Source organism: Aquarana catesbeiana, linkage group LG09 (genome assembly GCF_042186555.1).
Source record: "Aquarana catesbeiana isolate 2022-GZ linkage group LG09, ASM4218655v1, whole genome shotgun sequence".
NCBI lineage: Eukaryota > Metazoa > Chordata > Amphibia > Anura > Ranidae > Aquarana > Aquarana catesbeiana.
This window is the reverse complement of record NC_133332.1, coordinates 321,681,888-321,687,887: the sequence shown is the minus strand read 5'-3', so window position 1 is coordinate 321,687,887 and position 6,000 is coordinate 321,681,888.

The following is a 6,000-nucleotide window of genomic DNA, read 5'->3' as shown; positions in this document are numbered from 1 at the left end:
GGTACAGGGTCAGATCACAGGGGGTATAGGGTCAGATCACAGGGGTATAGGGTCAGATCACAGGGGGTACAGGGTCAGAACACAGGGGGTACAGGGTCAGATCACAGGGGTATAGGGTCAGATCACAGGGGGTACAGGGTCAGATCACAGGGGGTACAGGGTCAGATCACAGGGGTATAGGGTCAGATCACAGGGGGTACAGGGTCAGAACACAGGGGGTACAGGGTCAGAACACAGGGGGTACAGGGTCAGATCACAGGGGGTACAGGGTAAGGTCACAGGGGGTACAGGGTCAGATCACAGGGGGTACAGGGTAAGGTCACAGGGGGCGCAGTTAAGTGAACAATGAAGACCTGTAGATTCTGTAGAATATCTGGACTAAGGATCGGAGGTCATGGAGGAAACCAGAAACACATTCCATCAGACAACTGGGAGGAGATATGGATACAATGTACGTTGGTGTGACGCTGATAAGTGACGATTATTATGGGTTGGGCAAGAAGGTAATAATTATGTAACAAAGCCGATTCCATTCCTGAGAAACAACAAAAGGCAGAAAAATATTTCCTAGAGTAAATGTGACCTCCATACGAAAACATTCCAGAGCACCAAGGGTCCATTTATTAATATTTTCACCAAGATTCACATGTTTTTCAATAGGAGAAATGTGTAAATTCTGGGTGGAAGTGATATATTGACCCCCCAGAGGTATCACAATTACAAAGACAAAATAAAGACAAAACTTTTTTTGTTTAGTGTTGGACAGAGTAGAGAGGGATTAGACTCCCTGTCAGGTTTTTATTGCAGTCTGTGTCCCCGGTATGGGAGATTCCCTCTCTCAATTTCTCCTGTTTACCATCATCATTGAAAGTAAAGGTAAAAGAAAATGCCATATTGTGGGTTGTCCCCAAAAAAGTAGCAGAGAGGAAATCTTCCAATGGGGACACTAGTTCTGGTGATGGGGGGGGGCAAGGAATTCCCCTAATTTTCAGGGATTTCCTCTTACTTCCTGAATGGCTATGGGACAGGAAATGGAGGGAAATCTCCCCAATGGGACACAGATGGCAAAAAGATAAATAAAAAATCTGACAGGTCACAACTCTCCCTTACTTTGTCCAAAATGGAAAAAAAAAATTTGTCTAGAGTTCTACTTTAAGGTTTGCCTTAGTCCTCTGTCACTTTTGATCTGTTAAAGGAAGTTGAAAAATAACAGACTTGCTGGCAGGATCCCCCAATAAAAATAAAAAGCCTAAAAAAAAAAAGAGAAATCTATTGCAGCCACATCTTCTATGTGATACAATATTAGAGGTTCCTCCAACTGAAGACCAACGCTAGTGGTTGGACATGTGAAGTATGTTGGATTGTTATATCTTCCATATATTTTCTTCTCTGGTTAGCCAATTGCTCTGAACACTGATTTAATCTTTAACAATATTGCTCACGGTTTCCAGATGAACCTTGCAGATAGGCCTGATAGACTATGTACTTAGGAGGACAATGTGCAGATATCACCGGTCTGCTTAGCACATAGCTCGCGGCTAAGACCATCCCTGGATTTTCCTTTATTGAAGACGTGCCAGAGGTGACCTCAGGTAGGTTCCACCAGGTAAAAGGGGTGTCACAGAATCCGTATCTCTGTAGGCATCGCCAATATCAGCTCTGTTCATGAGGGGTGTAGAATGAGGTTCCTGTGCCCATATGCAACCAATGATTCAAGGTGCTCTCCTTTGCACCTTCATCCAGTATACCCCCCCACCCCATATCTCACAGGTGTGGGCAATTATCCAGATGGTATCATTTATCACCTTTTAGTTGTAGATATGATACAAGGGTGGGAGCTCCGTGGCTCTTTTTTGCTAAGCTTTCGGGGTCTTGGATTCTTTCTAAGACTTATCCATCCACCACGTTCTTTAGAAACTCGGAAACCTCCATTTATAGTCAGATCTGCCCTTGTCTCTACCTGATTTGTAACATAACAGGTTTCATGATTTACTGTACATATATATATAATATATATTTATTTATGTTAAGGGATGTCGGCACTACTGGATACGTTCAAGAAAAACTTCAAACCTCAAACTATTGCTTCCAGTTTGCAGAACGCGCAACGGAAGCTCAAACAAGTGGTGGCCAAAAAATGTAAGTACTCCTAGAAAAGTCAAATGCGGGGAAGGTGTGGGGTGTTAATGTACGGGGGGGGTGTCCGTGGACGAGCGAGGCTCCGGGAACACCTCTGGCTCTGGTGACTCTCTCTTCCTATCCACGTTTCATCTCTCTTCAGTTCTCTTCTTTCCCTTTTTATTCTCCTTCCTTTTTTGCACAATGTTGGATTACGGGTCACAAGCCGAGGCTCAGTCACCCCTTGTACAGGTTCAGCTGATATCTGTAGAAGGCGTTGGACTTGACTGCTGCACAGCCAATGCTTCTGATAAGCTTGTATTCAGGGCCGGTGCAAGGATTTCTGTCTACTTAGGCAAAGGTGCACCCCCCCCCCCCGCCAGTTCTCTCAACACCCCCTCACCCCACCATTCTCCCACCACCCCCTGCACAATGGCAGTTTTGGAGCTTTTTTATTTTTAATTGACATGTTTTAACACCTTCCCGCCCGGCCTATAGCACAATGATGTGCAGCAGAACAAGTCGCTCGTGTGCGCACCCAGGGGACGATCGGTAGTGCGGTGTGTCGCTCTGACACACGGCATTTCCGATCGTGGTAAAGAGCGGATGACGTAGGCTCTTTACCATGTGATCAGCTGTGTCCAATCAGAGCTGATCACAGCATGACTAGGAAGTGCCGGTTATCGGCGTTCCTCTATTGACACTGATAGTGTGTGAGTAGAGGAGAGCCAATAAGCGGCCCTCTTAAAGGAAGGGATCTGCACTGATCATTAGTGCAGCCCCTTCAGCAAAGCCCACCAGTGATGCCAATCAGTGCCCATCAGTAATGCCTGTCAGTGCCTCCTCATCAGTGCTGCCTATCAGTGCTGCCTTTTAGTGCACATCACTGCCACCTATCAGTGCCCAGCATTGCTGCTTATCAGTGCCCATAAGGGCTTACCATCAATACCACCTATCAGTGCCTATCAGTGCCCATCAGTACTACCTATCATTGCCGCCTATAATTGTCTATCAGTCCTGCATAATAGTGCCACCTCATCAGTGCCCATCACATGACCACATAATTGTCATTCAAAGTGTGACAGCGCTGAAAGTTGAATATTGGCCTGGGCAGGAAGGGGGGGGGGATGCCCATTATTGAAGGGGTTAAAAATCAGTTAAGGCCTGAAGATCCCCCCCCCCCCCCAAATATTATCATTATATATTTTTTTAAAAAGCAGCCACCCTAGAGAATAAAATGTTGGTAGGCGAAGGTGCATTTTACCACCCCCCCCCCCCCTCTCATCTTGGCATCCTAAGGCAGCTGCTTAAGTTGCCTTCTGGGAGCACCGCTTCTTTTTCACATGACTTGGCACTTGTTTATTGCAGCCATATGTTTCCATCATACTGAACCCAAAATGAAAGTGATATTATAGGTTTGTTTATCCTGCTCTGTTCTGTAGCCCCGGCCTCCTCTTTTCCGTTCCCCCGCCGGCGCTCAGTGCAGCTCTACCTATAACTTACCATATTCCAAAGCCGTACTTCTTCCCCCCACAGATGAAGAAAGAAATACGATCAAGAAAGAGATTGTAGATTGTATAACCTCAGGGAATACAGAGCGGGCCAAGATTAAAGTGATCCCGGTGATTCGAGAAGACAATCGAATGTATGCCATGGAGGTTCTGGAGACGTTTTGTGGTCTGCTCTACCAAGAAGCTGGACTTATCGAATCATCGAGGTGAGTGACATTACCAATGGCCGGTCTTCCAAGATTCACAAAAATCTCTTCTTAAACTTGAACCTACAGTGCATCCAGGAAGTATTCACAGAGCTTCACTTTTCCCACATTTTATTATGTTACAGCCTTATTCCAAAATGGATTAAATTCATTATTTTCCTCAAAATTCTACAAACAATCCCCCATAATGACAACATGAGAGAAGTTTGTATATAAGTGTCCCAGACTCCTCCCATGTACATAAGTATCCCAGGCTCCTCCCATGTACATAAGTATCCCAGGCTCCTCCCATGTACATAAGTATCCCAGGCTCCTCCCATGTACATAAGTATCCCAGGCTCCTCCCATGTACATAATATCCCAGGCTCCTCCCATGTACATAAGTATCACAGGCTCCTCCCATGTACATAAGTATCACAGACTCCTCCCATGTACATAAGTATCACAGACTCCTCCCATGTACATAAGTATCACAGGCTCCTCCCATGTACATAAGTATCACAGACTCCTCCCATGTACACAAGTATCACAGACTCCTCCCATGTACATAAGTATCACAGACTCCTCCCATGTACATAAGTATCCCAGGCTCCTCCCATGTACATAAGTATCACAGACTCCTCCCATGTACATAAGTATCCCAGGCTCCTCCCATGTACATAAGTATCACAGACTCCTCCCATGTACACAAGTATCACAGACTCCTCCCATGTACATAAGTATCACAGACTCCTCCCATGTACATAAGTATCACAGGCTCCTCCTATGTACATAAGTATCACAGACTCCTCCCATGTACATAAGTATCACAGGCTCCTCCCATGTACATAAGTATCACAGGCTCCTCCCATGTACATAAGTATCACAGACTCCTCCCATGTACATAAGTATCCCAGGCTCCTCCCATGTACATAAGTATCACAGACTCCTCCCATGTACATAAGTATCCCAGGCTCCTCCCATGTACATAAGTATCACAGACTCCTCCCATGTGCACAAGTATCACAGACTCCTCCCATGTACATAAGTATCACAGACTCCTCCCATGTACATAAGTATCACAGGCTCCTCCCATGTACATAAGTATCACAGACTCCTCCCATGTATACAAGTATCACAGGCTCCTCCCATGTACACAAGTATCACAGGCTCCTCCCACGTACATAAGTATCACAGGCTCCTCCCATGTACACAAGTATCACAGACTCCTCCCATGTACATAAGTATCACAGGCTCCTCCCATGACACTCAGAATTGAGCTCAGGTCCATCCTGTTTCCACTGATCATCCTTGAGATGTTTCTACAACTTGATTGGAGTCCACCTGTGGTAAATTCAGGTGATTGGACATGATTTTGAAGGGGACACACCTGTCTATAGAAGGTCCCACAGGTAACAGTGCATGTCAGAGCACAAACCAAGCCAGGAAGTCCAAGGAATTGTCTGTAGACCTCGGAGACAGGATTGTATGGAGGCACAGATCGGGGGAAGGGTACAGAAACATTTCTGCAGCATTGAAGGTCCCAATGAGCACAGTGGCCTCCATCATCCATAAATGGAAGAAGTTTGGAACCACCAGGACTCTTCCTAGAGCGGGCCGCCAGGCCAAACTGAGCGATCGGGGAGAAGGGCCTTAGTGAGGGAGGTGACCAAGAACCCGATGGTCACCCTTACAGAGCTCCAGTGTTTCTCTGTGGAGAGAGGAGAACCTTCCAGAAGAAGAACCATCTCTGCAGCCCTCCACCAATCAGGTCTGTATGGTAGAATGGCCAGACGGAAGTCACTCCTCAGTAAATGGCACATGACAGACCACCTGGAGTTTACCAAAATGCACCTGAAGGACTCTCAGACCATGAGAAACAAAATTCTCTGGTCTGATGAAACAAAGATTGAACTCTTTGGCCTGAATGGCAAGCATCATGTCTGGAGGAAACCAGATACCGCTTATCACCTGGCCAACTGTGAAGCATGGTGGTGGCAGCATCATGCAGTGGGGATGTTTTTCCGCGGCAGCAACTGGGAGACTAGTCAGGATAGAGGGAAAGATGAATGCAGCAATGTACAGAGACATCCTTGATGAAAACCTTCTCCAGAGCGCTCTGGACCTCAGACTGGAGTGAAGGTTCATCTTCCAACAGGACAATGACCCTAAGAACACAGCCAAGA